We start from the raw sequence: 19,114 nt of genomic DNA on the forward strand, positions 1-19,114 counted from the left end.
ATTGGGTCTACGTATTATAGATGGCTAATATGTGAAACAAGATGCTTTTTTTAAAAGGCAGCAAAAAGTTTGCATTTTAGTTTATGTTCCACAGTTGACTTGCATAGAGGTCATGAACAAATTGTGTACTGGTAAATTTGAAATGTATTTTCCACTTACATTTCAAAGCATATGACACTTCGTAAGCAAGCCTGGGTTACTTGCCAGAGTACCAGAGGCCCTGGAGTACTTTGCCAGTTAAACAGCTCCGGGTGTGTGCACGTTGTGTCCTGACTTAGTGCATTATTTGTTAATGCAAACAGTCATCAGAATTTCTTATCTCTGTGAAATAATAAACTGATGTTGTTATTGTCTAGCTAGCCACCTGCTGTTTGACTATTACCTGCTCAGACCTGAGTGCCTACTTTGTGTGTGGCACTGCTCTAGGCTCCATGGAGGATTTACCTAGGAACTATTATCACTCCTCTGCCTTTGGGCTCCCAGTCCCTGCAGAACACAGCACCCCGAGCTCTGTGAAACTAGCCTGCTAACTCTCAAACTGGAGCACACACCGCCTGGAGGGCTTATGGAAGCTCTGATGGCTGGGCTTCACCCCCAGACCTTGATTCTAGCTTTGGGGTCCTAGAGTTTGCATTTCTAACAAGTTCTACCAGATGATGTTAATGCTTCAGATCTAGGGATCACACTTTAAAGAATTGCTGTGTTAGTATTCAGTGAAGGCTTGCTGACTAAATTATGTTCCTTTAGATTGTATTGTGACTAAAGAAGAGATTTCGGTGGTTTCAATAACATTTTCAGGTTCCTTGAGTTTTAAAATTGGTTCTTTGTTGAAAGTGAGGTTATCGAGAATAAAAATAGTTACTGGTTGTTGGTTACTATGTGTCAGGCAACAGTACTAAGTACTTTATATAGTATTTAATTTAAAACATGTAGTGTGGTTTCATTTAATCTGCTTAACTTCTAAGCATAACTGTCTTTTGAATCAAGCTGTTTGGGCCTTAAAAAAAAAGGTTGCTTTCTGAAGAATTAATATTTTTTATTGGGTCAAAGTGTTTGGGAAAAGATCTTATTCAATTTGAGAGTTGTTTTCATTTCTTTTTTTATGTAAATTAGGTGAAGGTGGAAATTTTCAATGAGTAGAATATTTTTCGTTTAGATCGTGTGTGTGTGTGTGTGTGTGTGTATGTATGTGTATGTAGGCTTGGTTGTGTCTGACTGCTTTGCAACCCCATGGGCATGGAGTCTTCCAGGCTCCTCTGTGGAATTCTCCAGGCAAGAACACTGGAGTGGGTTGCCATTTCCTACTCCAGGGGCTCTTCCTGACCCAGGGATAGAACCCCCATCTCCTGTGTCTCCTGCAGTGGCAGGTGGGTTCTTTACCACTGCTCCATCTGGGACGCCCCTTTGATTGTGTAGTGCATGATTGTTTGTATTGTAATTAGTTTTAAGAGATTCATACACAGTTTAATGTGAATTAATAGTACGTGTTACCTTTAATTTCAAAGAGGATTGCTCTGGATTCTAAAACATGGATAGATATTATCCCTGGAATTTATTTTCAAGCTGAAAGTAAGAGTCAAGGAGTATAGCTATTTCTGATCACCACTGGGAAGATAAAAGTATAAATTCACTTGTCTCCCATCCATTTTAAACTTTCAAAATAATGAAAAAACAGATCTCTTCCTTGGGAATCTCCCAACTTTAGTGTTGTCTTACACAGGAATTTAAAGAATGTGCTTGGAATTGGTCTACAAGTAGTCACAAAGGGTCTGTGCTGACCCACACGCACCTGCCTGTACAGTCATTGAGAGGGCAGCTGGCGGCACTGGAAGAAAATGACTTTTGAGGCGAGTCCAACTTTTTCTTCAAACTAGATTCTTTAGCACTGCTCTTAGGTCACCTGAGCTGCTTGGCGATGGTTGGTTAGTCTTACACAGTGTTGTGTAGACTAGATAAGGCATTGTTTCTACCTTATTGTATCTGGGTTACCTGGGGTCTTGGTGTTCACAGCTGAAGCTTGAACAAAGCTTAAGATGTTTTGTTTGTATTTCTCACTAATAGGCAGTTGCTTGGGAGTGGAGGTTAAATATTGTGGGACTTGTATTGTTCATTCGCCTAGTCATGTCTTTGAGTCTTTGTGACTCCATGGTCTGAGCACACCAGGCCTCCCTATCCCTCACCATCTCCCAGAGTTTGCCCAAGTTCATGTTCGTTGTATTGGTGAAGCCATCCAGCCTTCTCATCCTTTGACGCCCTCTTCTCCTTCTGCCCTCAATTTTCCCCAGCATCAGGGACTTTTCCAGTGAGTCGTCTATTTATATAAGATGACAAAAATACTGGAGCTTCAGGTTCAGCATTAGTCCTTCCAGTGAATATTTAGGATTGATCTCACTTAAGATTGACTGGTTTGATATTCTTGCTGCCCAAGGGACTTTCAGGAGTCTTCTCCAGCACCACAGTTTAAAGGCATCCATTCTTTGGCGTTCTGCCTTCTTTATGATCCAGCTCTCACAACTGCACGTGACCATTAGGACATTTTATATGAAAATCTATTTTGGGAGAGTTTCATATGAAGTTTGAGTAAGCTGAACTCAAGGGTCTTATTCTAGAATTTTATATAGCCCCATTCTTTTTATAGTCAGTACCTTTATGACTTCACTGACCACAGTAGCAGATTAAAATGAGAATCCCAGAGAGGAGTACACGTAGAACAATTTCCTAACATAGCCTTCTGCCCTTTGCATTCTTTGTCCGGAAGCATAATTTAAGCTGGGCAGGCAACTTTTATTGTTGAAGGCACATGAGGTGTTTTTGGTGGCACTCCGTTCACATTCTGTCTCTACCTCTTTCCGTGTCTTCCTTCCTTTTCGTAGCCCTTGCCTGTCCCAGACTTGCCTTGGTATTCATAGGCATGTGTTAGCTTCACTAGTAGAATGGACTAAAGGAACTTCATACTTTTTTTCTTAAAAGAAGGTTGCCTTCTAGACATTAAAGATTTTCAGTGATAAAGAACCTTCGACATACCATGGTCATGTATTCTAGTTTCTTTTTCTGTTTCTGTTAATAAATGCTTAACATTTATTTCCTGCTTATTATATAGTTATCCTACTTATTATTCCTGTGGAACTAGCCACTCCACAACTTAGTAGTATAAAACAACTGTTTCATTATACTCACAGATTTTGTGTGAGTAGTGTAATTCAAACGGGAATGACTTATATCTGGGACTTCACTTGGGATATCATGAAAGGCTTGGGGATTTGAACAGCTGGGTTGAAAGATGCATATCCTAAGTGAAAGTGAAAGTCGCTCAGTCGTGTCTGACTCTCTGCGACCCCGTGGACTATATACAGTCCATGGAATTCTCCAGGCCAGAATGCTGGAGTGGGTAGCTCTTCTCCAGGAGAATCTTCCCAACCCAGGGATCAAACCCAGGTCTCCTGCATTGCAGGCAGATTTTTTACCAGCTGAGGCACCTAAGACCACTTCTTAATCTGGCACATTGACAGGTATTGTCAAAAGGCTGCTGGGGCTCTTGGTCAGAGCCACTATGTGGGCCTCTCCAGCCTGGAGACCTCAGTGTGATCAGACACGAGGTGGCTTGATATTTTAGCAAACAAGACAGAGCTGCTTGCCTTTTATGGCCTATCCTCAGAGGTCACATAGTATCAGTTCTTAGAATGCTAAAGCAGTCATGGGCACCCAGATTCAAGTGGAAGAGACATAGCCCTTGTAATGGGAGTCAGAGACTTCGGGGTCTTGTTTTCCAGCCACTGTAATAGTAACTTCGAGTTTATAATCTGACCTAGCATTTTTTGTGTGACCTTGGACAAGTTATTTAACTTCTTCATGTCTCATCTATAGAATGGGATTGGTGGTAGTAATCACCTCATGGGGCTGTTAGAATACCTTCCATGCCGTGCCTCCCTTACCTCTCTGTTCTCATCTCTTGCCTTGCTGTTCTTTGAATACACCAGGGACACTCCAGCCTCAGTGCCTTGGCGTTGGCTCTTCTCTTTGTCCGAACACTTTTGTTCCAGGTACCCACATGGCTAATTCTCTCACCTTCTCCTCTTTTCAGGCATCACCTCAGTGAGGCTTGCTCTAACCATTGATGTCCCTCCCAACCTGCCTAACCCTGATCTAGTTTTTTTTCTTAATCCCCATTGTGTTGTTACCTTTAACATAGTATATAGTTTATATATTTCTTAGGTTTATTGTGTTTTGTCGATCTCCTGTGGCTACTGAATACTCCATGAGAGCAGGAATATTTGTTTTGTTTATTGATACTATTTCAAATACCTAGACAATGCTGGTCATTTATTACAGGTGATCTGTAAATAAATATTGGTTGAATTAGTGATTAAATGGGACAGTATGGGTAAAGCATTTAGAATGGTGCCTGGCACATCATAAGTAATAGATAAATGCTAGCCATCATTAATGCTTGTTACTTGGTCTTTTCATCTCATCTCTGTGTTGTCATTTCTTTCATCTCTCATGTCCTGTGTCTTCAGCCTCTTCTTTCTGTAGTTCCAATGAATTCATCTTCTTTCTCCTTTTTTAAAACCTCAGATAGCTTTCTTTTTTTTTTTCAGATAGCTTTCTTAAAGGGAGGCTTAATGGAAAGAGTCTGGGCTTGGAAGTCAGAGGTAAAGATGGGAGCCTAAGACTGTGGTTGAGGGAGAGATTCTGAAGACACTTCTGGTGTAGAGTGGACCAGATGTGGAGCCCAAAAGAAGGAGCAGCAAAACATGAGAGAAATTCAGATTTGGAGTTAGAGGCTTGCATTTGAACCTGGTCTTCCAATACTAATACAAGTATTTGACCATGGGCAAGTTAATTACTTGTCTGTGCCTCATTTAAAATTTTTTAATATAATTAAAAACTTATTGATATAATTGACGTGTAGCATCATATTAGTTTCAGGTGTACAACATAATGATTTTATATTTGTATATGTTGTGAAATGATCACCACAATGAGTCTAGTTAATATTCATCACCACATATAATTAAGGTTTTTTTTCTGTTCACGAGAATTTTAAAATCTACTCTCTTAGCTGCTTTCAAATATATAATTTAGTGTTATGTGTTCAATATTATATAATCAGCATGCTACACATTACATCTTTTTATCTAACAGAAGAGAGTAACATCATCTATTCAGGGTTGTTGTGACTGAGGAAACTGACACCAAGAAGAGCTTGGCCGGGTCTGCTCCACGTGACGAGGGTTCTGCATGTACATGTCAAATTCCCTCTTCAGGTAGCTTTTGTAGTGTGATTCTAGAAAACTGGGTAATCTAAAGTCTGGTTTATTATTCAAATACTGACCCACGCTTTGTTTTTTCTAACTGTTTGCCTGTTCTCCTTGACTGTTCACCTAGCAGTTTCACACCTGCTGGTTGCCAGGTCCTGTGTTCTAAGAATACAGAGAGAATTCTTACCATCAAGGAGCTCTTAGTCAAGTACTTCAGTGCAGAAATTAACTAAAGCAAGGGGATGCAAGACAGAAGTGCCAGCCTAGTCAAGAACAGAAAGAGAAGAAATTTCCAGCAGTCACGATGTCAAGGAATTAAGCCAATTTTTTTTTTTTCAGTGTTAGAGGTGTGTGAAAGAATTGTGAGAGGTGAAATTGGCTGGACCTTCAGGTTAAGGGATGTCTCTCCCGGCACCTCCAAGCTTTTTAAGCTTTCCTTGTGCTCATGTCTGGCTTGAAATGGCCTTCATCTTCCTTTAAAACTCTGCTACTTGTCTTTCAAAGACTCCATCCCATTTTTTTTCCTTCATCTTGGACACCTGTTTTTCCTTCATCTTGCCCGAATGTGGTCATGTTGTCTGAGTGCTTAGAGCTGCATTGTCCAGCACAGTAGCTACCAGCTATGTGTGGCTACTGAGTCCTTGACATGTGACTGGTCTGAGTTAAGATGTCTTGTGAATATAAAGTATATTCCAGATTTTAAAGACAATATGAAAAAAGGAATATAGAATCTTACTTTTTTATATTAGGTGTTGAAATATTTGGGAATATATTTTTAAAAAGAAATTAAAAATTGAATAAAATTAACCTATTGCTTTAATAGCAAGATGAAAACACATTTCTCACAAACCTGTTGGGTGGTGCTTAGAGTATTCGCACTTTGATTTTTTCATGGGGCAGGGATTGCCCCTCGTTTCAGTAACTGTTCTCCGTTAGCTCCTCAGCTAAACTGTGTGCATATGTTCTATTTGTTTTATTCCGCTGTTATTTAATGAGTACTGGTCCTGTTATTTAATGAGTACTGGTCCATGGGGTCGCTAAGAGTCAGACACGACTAAGCAACTTCACTTTCATGTATTGGAGAGGGAAATGGCAACCCACTCCAGTGTTCTTGCCTGGAGAATCCCAGGGACGGGGGAGCCTGGTGGGCTGCCGTCTGTGGGGTCGCACCGAGTCGGACACGACTGAAGTGACTTAGACTAGACTAGACCAGCATATAATTAACTGGTCAGAAGCTACTGAGTCAGTTTTCTTTAGCTGCAGTTTGTGCTTTATTCTTCTGAGGGTAAATCAAGTAAATTATTTTTCAGTATGTTTCATTATTACGATGCTTCATCTGCTATACCAGTAATCAGTTCAGTTGAGTCACTCAGTCGTCATGTTCAACTCTGCGACCCCATGAACTGCAGCACGCCAGGCTTCCCTGTCCATCACCAACTCCTGGAGCTTGCTCAGACTCATGTCCATCGAGTCGGTGATCCCATCCAACCATCTCATCCTCTTGTCGTCTCCTTCTCCTCTTGCCTTTAATCTTTCCCAGCACCAGGGTCTTTTCAAATGAGTCAGTTCTTCACAACAGATGGCCAGAATATTGGAGTTTCAGCATCAGTCCTTCCAATGAATATTCAGGACTGATTTCCTTGAGGATTGACTGGTTTGATCTCCTTGTAGTCCAAGGGAGTCTCAAGAGTCTTCTCCAACACCGCAGTTCAAAAGCATCAATTCTTCGGTGCTCAGCTTTCTTTATGGTCCAGCTCTTACATCCATACTTGACTACTGAAAAAACCATAGCTTTGACTAGACAGACCTTTGTTGGCAAAGTAATGTCTCTGCTTTTTAATATGCTTTCTAGGTTTGTCATAGCTTTTCTTCCCAGGAGCAAGTGTCTTTAATTTCAAGGCTGCAGTCACCATCTGCAGTGATTTTGGAGCCCAAGAAAATAAAGTCTTTGTCGCTGTTTCCATTGTTTCCCCATCTATTTGCCTTGAAGTGATGGGACTGGATGCCATGATCTTTGTATTTGAATGTTGAGTTTTCACCCAGCTTTTTCACTCTCCTCTTTCACTTTCATCCAGAGGCTCTTCGGTTCCTCTTCGCTTTCTGCTGTAAGGGTGGTGTCATCTGCGTATTTGAGGTTATTGATATTTCTCCCAGCAATCTTGATTCCAGCTTGTGCTGCATCCAGTCCTGCATTTCCATCATGTACTCTGCATAGAATTTAAATAAGCAGGGTGACGGCGTACAGCCTTGCTGAACTCCTTTCCCAATTTGGAACGAGTCCGTTGTTCCATGTCTGGTTCTAACTGTTGCTTCTTGACCTGCATACAGATTTCTCAGGAGTCAGGTCAGGTGGTCTGGTATTCCCATCTCTTTCAGAATTTTCTACAGTTTGTTGTGATCCACGCAGTCAAAGGCTTTGGCATAGTCAATAAAGCAGAAATATATGTCTTTCTGGAACTCCCTTGCTTTTTCCATGATCCAGCAGATGTTGGCAGTTTGATCTCTGGTTCCTCTGCTGTTTCTAAATCCACCTTGAACATCTGGAACTTCTTGGTTCATGTACTGTTGAAAGCCTCACTTGGAGAATTTTGAGCATTACTTTGCTAGCGTGTAAGATGAGTGCAATTGTGCGGTAGTTTGAGCATTCTTTGGCATTGCCTTTCTTTAGGATTGGAATGAAAACTGACCTTTTCCAGTCCTGTGGCCACTGCTGAGTTTTCCAAATTTGTTGGCATATTGAGTATCATCTTTTAGGATTTGAAATAGCTCAGCTGGAATTGTATCACCTCCACTAGCTTTGTTCGCAGTGATGCTTCCTAAGGCCTGCTTGACTTCAGACTCCAGGATGTCTGGCTCTAGGTGAGTGATCACGCCATCGTGGTTATCTGGGTCATTTAAGATCTTTTTTGTGTAGTTCTTCTGTGTATTCGTGCTACCTTTTTTAAAAAATATCTTCTGCCTCTGTTAGGTCCTAATACTGATAATAAGCGTTTTGTTACAAATGAAACCAAGTTGGCTGAATTTCTGCAAATGAACAATAATAGTTCCCCTTCCCTATTATTCATATTCTTGGAAAAATTTTCATAAACTCAGCTGCAGAAGTCACATCTTGATGAGTGTGAGGCCGTTCTTTTTATTCCTGTTAATCCCTATATATCATGTCCCTTATCTTTCCAAGATGTTAGTGTTCTCATATGTGTTCTTAAACGTGTGTGTTTTGTGCTTTGTGTAAATAGTTCAGTCTCATCTGTGCATCAAACCTGTTGCCTCTAATTGTAGAAGAGCACTTCTGTGGTATGAGTCTGCCACATTTTACCTGGGTGCCAGGGGTAGACTGTCTGCTGCATACACGCATGCACACACAGTGCAACAATGAATATCTTCATACATGTCTCCTTGTGGAGCTGTGTAAGAAAGTCTTGCAGATGTGCAGCTAGGAGTGGATTTCCGGGGTCACAGGAAATGTCACGTACTTCCAGGTTGCTCTTCTGGGTGGCTCTATCAGCCCATACTCCCACTAGTAGTGCACAGGGGTTTTTGTAACACTGGTTCCTCCATCAGAATTCTCCAGTTTTCTAATTTTTTTTTTTTTGCCAGCCCTAAGTATAATGTGATACTTCATTGTTAACTTGTGTTTCTTCCTGATTTTTCAGTTCAGTTCAGTCGCTCAGTCGTGTCTGACTCTTTGTGACCCCGTGAATCGCAGCACGCCAGGCCTCCCTGTCCATCACCAACTCCCAGAGTTCACTCAAACTCACGTCCATCGAGTCAGTGATGCCATCCAGCCATCTCATCCTCTGTCATCCCCTTCTCCTCCTGCCCCCAATCCCTCCCAGCATCAGACTCTTTTTCCAGTGAGTGAACTCTTCACATGAGATGACCAAAGTACTGGAGTTTCAGCTTCAGCATCATTCCTTCCAAAGATATCCCAGGGCTGATCTCCTTTAGGATGGACTGGTTGGATCTCCTTGCAGTCCAAGGGACTCTCAAGAGTCTTCTCCAACACCACAGAAGCATCAATTCTTTGGTGCTCAGCTTTCTTCACAGTTCAACTCTCACATCCATACATGACTACTGGAAAAACCATAGCCTTGACTAGACGGACCTTTGTAGTACATCTATATATTTCTTGGCTTTGGGGGCCTTTTATAAATTGCTGTTTTTTCTCTGTCCCTTTTCTACTTGATGATTTTTTTCTTGTTGATTCTTAGATACTCTTTGATTTTCTAGGTATTAATCCAATGTAGGTTTAAGACATTGCACGTATCTTATATCATCTTAGTAGAAGTCCCTTTGGACAGAAGCTCTTAATTTTGGTGTAACTCACATGAATGTTTGCCTTAAGTTTGTGCATTTGAGGTTTTGCTTAAATATCTGGCTCACAAGGATATTTTCTTAAATTTCATTTTATATTTCACATATGGGTTTTTTAGTCCCTTTAGATTAAAAGGGAACGTCCTTTCTGCACAGGGACTTAGATAGGGATCTAGTTTTATTTTTCTCTGTAGACTGATCCAGTGAATCAGTTTTCCTCCTGCTGTCCACTCAATAGTCCGTCCTTTCCCCAGTGGTTTATAGGATTGCTTTCATTGTATCTTATGGTCCCGTACATTCAGTGGCTTTTATCTTGGTGTTTTGTTGCATTGTCTATTTTACTGTTGTGCCAATACCCTATAGGTTTTCTTTTCTTTAAAAATTAGTATGGCTTTATAGAATATTGTAATCTTTGTATCTTTATATGTATATGCTTATCAAACTTTTCATGTTAAAATCAATTCAGACTTAAAATTGTGAGATTAGTACAGAGTATGTGTGTACTTTTCACTTAGTCTCCCCTGATGTTGACCACTTAGATACCAGTGAACCAGTGAAGTCGCTCAGTCGTGTCCGACTCTTTGCAGTCCCATGGACTGTAGCCTACCAGGCTCCTCCATCCATGGAATTTTCCAGGCTAGAGTACTGGAGTGGGTTGCCATTTCCTTCTCCAGGGATTGAACCCAGGTCTCCTGCATTCCAGGCAGATGGTTTACCGTCTGAGCCACCAGGGAAGCCCAAACCAAAACTAGAAAATTAACACTGGCCCAATACCGTTAACAAGGGCTGCAGAACTTACTTGAATTGTCACCTGCTTTTCTCCAGGGTTCTTTTCTGTGTTTCAAGATCCAGTCAAAGATCCCACAGTTTAAGTTTGTCTAATGTTTTCTCAGAATTAGATTAAGGTTATATCCTTTTGGCAAGAAAGCCACAGAAAAGATGTTGGGTCGCTCTTAGTACATGCTTTTGAGGGTACAGTGTGATGCGGGTATGTCTTGTTACTGGTTTTAACCTTGATCACTTTTTATTTCTGAGCTTTATTTAACTCTTTTTTAAGGCTAACCTGGTAGCCATGAAATATTTGTCCATGTACACTTTGGAGTAAGTTTAAAATTACTCATAAACTACTGGCTGGAAATGTTAATTGAGATTGCCTTGAACTTATAGATAAATTTGGGTAGAATGTATAATATTATCTGTCCAAGAGTGTGGAATTCCCATTTTACAGTATTTAGAGTATCTTTTATGTCTTTTATTGAAAATTTAAGGCTTTGTCCAGGGAGCTCTTGTTTCAGTTAGTCTTCAGTTAATTTCTACCTACTTTTTATTGCTATTATGAAGGTTATTTTTTACTTAAATTTTGTGGTAGGTTACTACTAGTGTAGGGAACTTTTGTTATAGGTTGATCTTGCACCTTGCTAAGCTCTCTCTTGAGTTCCAGTGGTACTTCCAGTTCTTTTGGTTTGCAGGTAGTTTATATCATCTACAAATAATGACATTTTCTCTCTCTTTTTAAGATTCTTATAAGTTTTTCCTAAAAGTATTAGCCATGAGCTCCAGTTTTTTGTTAAATAATGGTAGTGATAATAGGCAGCTTTGTCTTGTTTCTGATTTTAAGAAAATGATTCTAAGTTTCTCTGTTTAGGATTTCCCTGGTGGTCCAATGGTTAAGAATCTGCCTGCCAATGCAGGGAACACGGGTTTGATCCCTGGTCTGGGAAGATTCCACATGCCATGGGGCGGCTAAGCCCATGCACTACAACTGCTGAGCTGTCATGCTGTAGAGTCCGTGCTCTGCAACTAGAGAAGCCACCACAGTGAGAAGAAGCCCACGCACCACAGCTGGAGGGTAGCCCCAGCTCTCTGCAGTTAGAGAAAGCCCATACGCAGCAGTGAAGACCCAGTGCCGCCAAAAAATAAAAATAAAATAAAGTCTCTATTTAGTGTAATATTTGTTAAAGGGTTTTTGGTCTGTGATTTTTGTCAGATTGAGAAAGTTCCATTCTATTCCCAGTTTGCTAAATTTTTAAAAACACAAGTGATTCAGTCCTAACAGGTATGTTTCCTTCAGTGAATGAAATAACTGCTCAGTTGTTTTCAAAAGTAAATTTTGGCTTTGTGAATATCTCTAAAGTATAAAATACTTGTAGAACAGCTTTTTACTGTCATAGTTTGGCTTTGTAGACCCCCCCACAACTTTTGTAAATCCCCCCCCCCCCAACTTTTGAAAATCCTGCTCATGTGTTAATGAGGTGGCTTGTTATTTGAAGGATTAGAAAGGATGTGTGGGCACACATTTTATAGACAAGGCCGAGCTCTGTTCAGGAAGAGTTCAGATATGGCATAAAGTTGTTGTTGTAGACATTTAAACCTGATTTCTTAAGTAGGCCTCTCAAATTTCAGGTTGGTGCTTTAGCAGATAGATCCAAGGGCAAACCTGGAATCATACAGTTTAAAAAATCATACAGTTAAAAAAATTTTTTCTGTGTGCATGTGTCTAAGGTATGTTCTCGTTTGTGGTCACCATAAGCACAATAGTTTATGTTCTGTGGCTCTGTTTCCCTCTAGGTTTTCTTTTTTTTTTATTGGAGTATGGTGGTTTTACAGTGCTGTTAGTTTCTCCTGTACAGCAGAGTGAGCCAGTTAAACCTACATCCACTCTTAGACCTCATTCCCATGTTGAGCATCACAGAGTTGGGAATAGTTCCCCGTGCTGTACCGTAGGCTGTTCGTTACCTGTTACACTGTGGTTATATGTACATGCCACTCCCAGCCCCCTCGTTTGTCCCCCACCCACTTGCTCCCTCTGGTAACCATGTTCGTTTTCTACATGTGTGACTCTGCTTCTTTTTGGTAAATAGGTTCATTTTTACCATTTTTTTTAGATTCCACATACAAGTGATAACACATGATGCTTGTCATTCCGTCTGACCTACTTTACTCAGTATGACAATCTCTGAGTCCATCCATGTTGCTGCATATGGCATTGTTTCTTTTTTTTTTTTTTTAATGGCTGAGTAATACTGCATCATGGGGCTTCCCAGTTAGCGATAAAGAACCAACCTGCCAATGCAGGAGACGCAAGAGACATAGGTTTGATGCCTGAGTTCCATAGGGTAGGAAGTGGCAACCTGCTCCAGTATTTTTTTTCTTTGTATTTTATATTGGTGTAAAGCTGATAACAGTGTTGTGATACTTTCAGGTGCACAGCACAGGGACTCAGCCATTAATGTACATGGATCCATTCTCCCTCCGAACTCCCCTCCCATCTAAGCTGCCACATCACATTGAGCAGAGTTCCCTGTGCTATTCAGTAGGTCCTTGTTGGTTACCTTTTTTTTTTGAAATTAAATGTTCACTTTTAAATGATGGGTGTATCTAAGAAGCCATAACAAGGACAATTAGAAAATATTTGTAACAAAATAAAAATGAGAAGAGAATTGGCCAGAATTTGTTGCATGCAGCTGAAACTGCTTGATGCAGTTTAAGTACAGTGGGGAATCTTGAATAAGGTATGAACACAAATAGTGGACAGTAGCATAAAATTTTGTGAAATTTGAACAAAATCTATACTTTCATTAATATGGTATCATGTTAATTTCCTGTTTTGTTTCTTTTTAACAACATAGTATTTCTTTATATTCTCAGAATTGGATTAAAAGTTTTAAACCTCATTCAAAATTTTTTTAAGTCATAAGATAATAAACTTTCTAGACTTTTAGTAGTAGCCGCTTCAGTATTCCTGCTTAGAAAATTCCATGGATAGAGGAACCTGTCAGGCTACAGTCCATGGGGTTGGAAAGAGTCAGACAGATTGAGTGACTGAACACACACACTATTCCATTTTATATATATGTTTAACTGATGGACATTTAGGTGGCTTCCGTGCTGCAGTGAACATTGGGGTTTTTGATGATGACCATTCTGATTGGTGTGAGGTGATACCTCTTTGTAGTTTCTAGAGCTCTTCTACATGTAGACACATTTTAAAAGAAGAACTAATATGTATAACGAAATGGAGTGCACTTCTCATTCACTCTTTATTGCTTCTTTCTTCAGTATTGATATGGCACCTGGGACAGTTTAGTAGTGCTTTGGCTAAAAGTAACTAACTTATACCATGGCTTAACCAAATAAGGGTTTATTTGTCTCACAAAACAAATCTAGACGGCCTCTAGCTTTGGTTCAGCAATTCAATATTGTTGGAGTTGGTGGTTTTTAAAAATATTTTTGTCTTTTCTCTCCTGTTTGAGACCTACAACTACAGGGTAACTTACAGAGCTGTAGCTCTTGTGGTTGCATTCAAGGCAGCAGAAGGGAGGAAGAGGCCGTATTAGTTAGTGTACCTGTCTGCCTTTATGAGAAACAAAATTTTTCCAGGACCACCCAGTAGACTTTCACTAATGAGAACTGACCAGAACCAAGCCATGTGCTACCTCCAGCTACAGAGAAGTTTGGGAAAACAAGAATTTCACTGGCCATGTTTCCTCCCCAGATTCACGTCTGGCTTCTGTTAGATAAGAAGGGAGGTATGGATGTTGAGTAGATACCTACAGTTTTGCTCCACTCCTTAATAACATTACCTAGCAGCTTAAATATTTTGCATTAAACAGAAACTTTAGTTTGAAAATGAACACTTTATGAATTTGTTAATACTTTTTTATTTTTGCCTTGATTCTGCAAAATTTTTAGTAGCACTGTCCATGTTCTAGTGTTCTTGGTGGATAAAATGGTTCAGCTCAATTCCCTGAGAGAGAGAAAGATCTGGACTCTTTTACTCTTTTCTTTTTCTTTTAATATAAATGTACTTATTTTAATTGGAGGCTAATTACTTTACAGTATTTTATTGGTTTTGCCATACATCAACATGAATCCGCCATGGGTGTACACATGGTTCCCCATCCTGAACCCCCCCTCTCACCTCCCTCCCCATACTGTCCCTCTGCGTCATCCCAGTGCACCAGCCCTGAGCACCCTGTATCATGCATCAAACCTGGACTGGCGATCCATTTCATATATGATATTATTCATGTTTCAGTGCCATTTTCCCAAATCATCCCACCCTTCTTTTACTCTTTAATAAAGATTAAATTAAACAGCTTTGAGTGCCTGTTGGGTTTTTAGTGCTTCCACAAAAAGTGGCTACTATTATATCACTTTTTGTCACCTTAGGGAGAAAAAAATTTATGGATAAATTGGCTATTAGTACAAGAATTTATTTATTTGCTAAAACGCTAGGAGATTTTTTCTTCTTTGGGCCTACTCATGGATGCATGGGGAAGATGGAAGCCAAGTAGAATCAAAATGCAGTTTAATCTGCTTCTGTTCTGAGAGAATTTTTTAGTTAAAAACCTTAGATTTTAAAATTTAGGGAGTTTATCAAACTAAATATTCTGAGTTTAACTCTATTGGAATTTAGCAAACATCAGCTATTTCAATCTGTTATATGAGTTTATATTCTTGTGGGAAAATACAGGTTTCTTTTTGGGTTTGTATTAGTGTTTATTTGCATGAGGGTGTATTACGTAGGCTAGGTTATGCTGTGGTGACATAGATGACCAGAATCTTAGTGGCTTAACATTGACTCTATGAAGCCTGATCTCCATTTCCAGGCCGTTTGGTCCTCTGACCTTCACTCTTTGGACAGGATTCTAAATTCAGGAGAACAGAAGAACACAGGGCTTGAGTCAAGCACTGTCAGTAAAGACTTCAGCATGAAAATGACATATTCACTTTCACTCGTATCTCATCGGCCATACTTGGACAAATGACTGTGTGGAACCTCAAGTTGAGTGAGTTTCTGTAGGAAGTCAGTGTAGTGTGGTGGATAAGTGTCTATGACAAAGTAGCAAGATAGAGACAGATACAAGCGAAGTACATTGGGAGTCCAAAGAAAAAGCAGTTCTGCTGGGACGCAGGGAGAGTCAGGGAAGATTGCTTAAAGATGGCGACAAATGATGCAAGCATACGGGAAAGAGTAGGATGTCCTTAGGTTTGAATGGAAGAAAGGGCACTCAGACTGAGGAGAGAATCACGCTAGAAAATAGTGGGTGATGGAGCGGCCGAGGAGTAATGGCTTAGATCAGAGAGGACCTTGACTTCATCCGGTATTCGTGCAGTAGGAGTCCATAGTAGGCACTGTTACAGTTTCTGGGAATATCTGATAATAAACAAAACAGACATCTCTGTTCTCCTGACATACCAGTGGATGTAGTGCTAAGGAGTTAGTTTGGGGGGGCAGTTGTTTGTGTTTTGTTTTTTTAATGTTTTGGCCTTACTTCGCACAGCATGTGGGGTCTTAGTTCTCTGACCAGGGATGGATCTGGGCCCCCTGCCATGGAAGCGCAGTGTCTTAACCACTGGACCGCCTGAGAAGTCTCAGGAGTTATTTTTTTATGATAAATAGATTGGAGAGTAAGCAAAGGTATAAACTTCATGCCTATGAATTTTAAGCTAAGCTAAGTCACTTCAGTCGTGTCCGACTCTGTGCGACCCCATAGACGGCAGCCTACCAGGCTCCCCCGTCCCTGGGATTCTCCAGGCAAGAACACTGGAGTAGGTTGCCATTTCCTTCTCCAATGCGTGAAAGTGAAAAGTGAAAGTGAAGTTGCTCAGTTGTGTCTGACTCTTCGCGACCCCATGGACTGCAGCTCACCAGGCTCCTCCATCCATGGGATTTTCCAGGCAAGAGTACTGGAGTGGGGTGCCATCGCCTTCTCTGCTATGAATTTTAACGTTCTTCTAATATTTCTATTTTACATGTAGTAGAAGACAGTTGATTTGTGCAAAAGTTAATATTTTGTCTACTTAACTGTGCCACACTCCAGAAAACTAATTTTCTGTAAACTAATTAATACATGAAGGGTTGAATTTATGAACATATAAATTAAAAGTCTATGTTTGCATTTAAAAAGCTTTTATAACCAAAATTTTAAATAGTAGTTTAATTTTAATAACTGTGTTTTCATTGTATAAATAGCAAAACCGCTTGACATACACCTCATGGTTACAGGGACTTTGTTTTATGTTCTGCTGGGTTTCTGACACTCAGAACAGTGCCTAGCTCATAATTATATAAAATCTATTATACATTATCATTCAATAAATATTTGAATAGAAGAAAGAAATTTGGGAAATAAAAATTTCTTGTAATTTAACCATCTGAATGCTACAGTGATTAGTGTTTTGATGTCATTTATTTAGTCGTTCCAATATTTATTAAGGCTTCCCTGTGGCTCAGTTGGTAAAGAATCTGCCTGCAGTGCAGGAGACCCAGGTTTGATCCCTGGATCAGGAAGATCCCTGGAGAAGGAGATGGCAAACCTCTCTCTTATCCTTGCCTGGGAAATCCCATGGACAGAGAAGCCTTGTGGGCTGCTTTCCATGGAGTCCCAGAGAGTTGGGCACGACTGAGCAACTAACACTTTTCACTTTGCAGTGTTCATTAAGTACCTGTTATATATGTCTACTATTCTAAGATACAAGGGATAGTAAATTACTGTCCTTGTTTTTAGGAAACATGTCTAGTTTGGAAATAAGCATATATGAAACACGTTTACCAAAATTATTTTAAAACAGTACTTTGTTGCTGTTTGGACTGCAGCATGCCAGGCTTTCCTGTCCTTCACCATATCCCAGAGTTTTCTTTAAACTTGTGTCCTTTCAATCGGTGATGCCATCCAACCATCTCATCCTCTCCTGCCCCCTTCTTCTGCTCTCAGTCTTTCCCAGAATCAGGGTCTTTTTTACTAATGAGTCGGCTCTTCACATCAGGTGGCCAAAGCATTGGAGCTTAAGCATCAGGTCCCTCCAATGAATATTCACGGTTGATTTCCTTCTAAAAAAAAAAACCATAGCTTTGACTAGATGGACCTTTGTCAGCAAAGTGATGTCTCTGCTTTTTAATATGCCGTCTAGGTTTGTCATAGCTTTCCTTCCAAGAAGCAGACGTCTTTTAATTTCATGGTTGCAGTCACCATCTGTGGTGATTTTTGGAGCCCAGGAAAGAAAATCTGTTACTGCTTCCACTTTTTCCCCTTCTGTTTGCCATAAAATGACTGGATGCCGTGATCTTTGTTTTTTGAATGTTGAGTTTTAAACCATCTTTTTCACTCCTCTTTCACCCTCATAAAGAGGCTCTTTAGTTCCTCTTCGCTTTCTGCCATTAGAGTGATATCATCTGCATATCTGAGGTTGTTGTTTCTCCCTGCAATCTTGATTCCAACTTGTGATTCATCCATCCTGGCATTTTGCATGATGTACTCTGCATATAAGTTAAATAAGCAGGGTGACAATATATAGCCTTGACATACTCCTTGTCGTATTCCTTTCCCAATTTTGAACCAGTCAGTTGTTCCATGTAAGGTTTTAAATAGCTGTTGCTTCTTGATCTGCGTACAGATAGCTTTCTCAGGAGGCAGGTAATATTCCCAGCTCTTTAAGAACTTTCCACAGTTTATTGTGATTCACACAGTCAGAAGCTTTAGCCTAGTCAATGAAGCATAATAGGCGTTTTTCTGGGATTCTCTTGCTTTTTCTATGATTCAGCAGATGCTGGCATTTGATCTCCGGTTCCTCTGCCTTTTCTAAAACCAGCTTGTACACCTGGGATGTCTCGGTTTACGTACTGTTGAAGCCTAGCTTGAAGGGTTTTGAGCATTACCTTGCTAGCGTGTGAGATGAGTGCAGTTGTACACAGTGTACATTCTTTGGCACTGCCCTTCTTTGGGATTGGAATGAAAACTGACCTTTTCCAGTCCTGTGGCCACTGCTGAGTTTTTCAAATTTGCCAACATATTGAGTGCAGCACTTTAACAGCATCATCTTTGAGGATCTTTCCGTAGCTCGGCTAGAATTCCATCACCTCCACTAGCTTTGTTTGTCGTAATGCTTCCTAAGGCCCATTTAACGTCACACTCCAGGATGTCTGGCTCTAGGTGAGTGATCACACCATCGTGGTTATCCTGGTCATTAAGACCTTTTTTGTACAGTTCTGTGTATTTTTGCTACCTCTTCTAAGTCTCCTGCTTCTGTTAGGTCCTTGCCATTCTGTCCTTTATTGTGCCCATCCTTGCATGAAATGTTCTCTTGATATCTCCAGTTTTCTTGAAGAGAACTCTAGTCTTTCCCATTCTGTTGTTTTCCACTACTTCTTTACATTGTTCACTGAAGGCCTTATCTCTCCTTGCTATCCCTCATTTGTAATGGGCTATTTTCCCAAAATTCTCATTTGAAAATTAGAATCTTTTTGCTACAGGAATAAAGTTGTTTAGATTTGTAACCAGTTTGTAAAAGTCTTTTTAACTTAAAATAGAAGAAAACCTATCTCAAAACTTGGTACAGGAATGACAGAGATTTACTTAGAGGAATATAAAAATGTAGATGGAAATTAATGTGGACATTCTGAAAAGGATATCTTTTGAGGAATTCAGAGGTTGATGGCACAAATTCTTAAGCTCTCACTGTAAAATACTAATTGGTTTTTTTTTTTTTTTTTCCATTTTTCCTTGATAAGAATGTGTTACAAAGTGTAGTTTCTT

General features: G+C 40.1%; 1 protein-coding gene across 10 annotated transcripts in view; it reads left to right on the forward strand.

Annotated features, from left to right (window-relative positions):
• MARK3 (microtubule affinity regulating kinase 3) overlaps window positions 1–19,114 on the forward strand; it is a 117,013-nt gene that overhangs the window by 3,935 nt on the left and 93,964 nt on the right. The gene's annotated exons all lie outside the window — the stretch shown is intronic.

Source organism: Bos indicus, chromosome 21 (genome assembly GCF_029378745.1).
Source record: "Bos indicus isolate NIAB-ARS_2022 breed Sahiwal x Tharparkar chromosome 21, NIAB-ARS_B.indTharparkar_mat_pri_1.0, whole genome shotgun sequence".
In the NCBI taxonomy this organism is placed as follows: Eukaryota; Metazoa; Chordata; class Mammalia; order Artiodactyla; family Bovidae; genus Bos; species Bos indicus.